We start from the raw sequence: 1,982 nt of genomic DNA, 5'->3' as shown, positions 1-1,982 counted from the left end.
AATTGGTGTTAGCTTCAAAGTAATATAATGTAGGATTTGGTGAGAAGCCACACATGACCCTAAGACTCAACTACAACCCCTTCTTTGTCTTCACGTTTGTGTTGGTGTTTCTTAGGCTATTTATAGAGTGAGAAAAATGTTCATGATCCACTGTGGACACTCAGGAGATTTGAAGAGGTAGATTAAAGTCCCAGCCAAAAATGCCCCAAGGCTCTGCTGCACTACTCTGGTGTTATGGCTAATTGGGAGGATGGGGTGTTGGGATGCCGGGACTGGACAGCTAAATGGAAACTGTGCCTTGCCTGTGGGACGAAATGTCACGCTAGTCAACAAGGTTTTTTGTTTTATATTATGATTTAAATGGGAATTTCCCACTGGAGAAAATGTGAAATCTCACTGGAGATTAGGTGTGCGTATGTACTATATTTATACACATGTACGCTGAGTGGAAAAAACAACATAGCATCACAAAGGTTTCAGGTAATGGCAGGTCAGCTGGGTTGGTTGGTCCCCTGTGCGTCAGGAAACCCTGCAAAATAATAGACTTCAAAAACATCAGAAATATAACACTAAGGTTTGCACTTTACAAAGCTGGTATTTAGGGCAGGGCTGCCAGTTGAAAACTATTCATAAATACTGCAAACCAGTCAATGGTTTTCTTACATCAAGTTAGATCTATGTGTGTTTGCTTTCCTTAAGTTTCGGATAAACTTGCATGCAACAACCCACGGGAAACTCCATAGATGGTGGGCACGTGCTACGAGCATGCACAGAGACGTTTATGTTCACCACATTGTTTGTTGCATTACAGTCAAACAAAATAATCTGTGAACAAGTAAGAAGTAGTAGAGAAGAAGAGCGCTGAAGTTAAGGAAAGCAGGCTGCGTGGCAACAGTAGGAAACACATCCGTACCAACGTATCGTGGAACATTACAATGATATACTCTAATCCAGTGGTTCTTAACCTTGTTGGAGGTACTGACCCCCACCAGTTTCATATGCGCGTTCACCAAACCCTTCTGATGATGGCCAAGCGGGGCGTGTCATCACGAATCATATGAATCGGGTGTGTGTCTTGACCTCCGCCGAACCCCTGAGACTGACTCACCGAACCCCTGGGGTTCGATCGAACCCAGGTTAAGAACCACTGCTCTAATCATTAACAAGACTGTCCTTTTGTCTCCAAATCCAAATGAATGTCTGCCTGTAACACTGTAGCAAACTCTTTTTCCATAAAGTTGTCTTTTTTAGCTTTGACAAAACCATCTCTCTGCTTTTCCCTACACTCTGCAACAGAGTGTAGGGAAAAGCGGTGTGGTGTCTCTTTTTGACAACATATTTGAGGGTCTTTGATTCTCTGTGGTCTGTACATAAAGAAGCACACAGATGTTCGCAAAGGCGAACTTGCTCTTCACAGCCGACCATGTTGAACTGAAAGCGCAGTGCGTGCGGTTACACAAGTTTTGAGGTGTACAATCACGCACCGAGACAGCTTGCGGAGCCTTCACTCCAAATGGCGTGTGCATTTGCCCAAGGAACACCACGGCTACAATAAACCTAGCTTTAGGTAGTCCGAAGGATACATTTAACACAAAATGTCTTTTGCCCTTTACCCACTTAGTCATTATCCACATTACTCAAGATTATTTATCAAAAATCTCATTGTGTAAATATTTTTGTGAAAGCACCAGTAGTCAAGACTATTGTTGCGGTATCGATATCGAGGTATTTGTATACAAATATCGTGATGTTTGATTTTCTCCATATCGCCCATCCTTACCCTGAGCACACTGCTCATTGAGCTTGTAAGACAACATTCCTAGAAGGATTGAAGCTTCATTCAAGCAAATTGTAGCCCAGCTCCTCATTAGATTCCTTATGTTCATTAATTCTTAGGTTTGCGTGATTTTTTTTCCCAACCCTGTACATGTGTTTTTTAGGATATATTTCCTTTTATAGCTATTGTCTTCATTTGACTTTTT

At 42.0% G+C, this 1,982-nt stretch overlaps 1 protein-coding gene across 1 annotated transcript in view; it reads left to right on the top strand.

The window, feature by feature from the left end:
* Positions 1-1,982, top strand: part of cep85 (centrosomal protein 85) — a 12,207-nt gene that overhangs the window by 1,699 nt on the left and 8,526 nt on the right. The window lies entirely within an intron of this gene.

Source organism: Etheostoma spectabile, chromosome 6 (genome assembly GCF_008692095.1).
Source record: "Etheostoma spectabile isolate EspeVRDwgs_2016 chromosome 6, UIUC_Espe_1.0, whole genome shotgun sequence".
Lineage (NCBI taxonomy): Eukaryota > Metazoa > Chordata > Actinopteri > Perciformes > Percidae > Etheostoma > Etheostoma spectabile.
The sequence above is the reverse complement of the archived record's forward strand: the minus strand, read 5'-3'. Positions and strand labels throughout refer to the sequence as shown.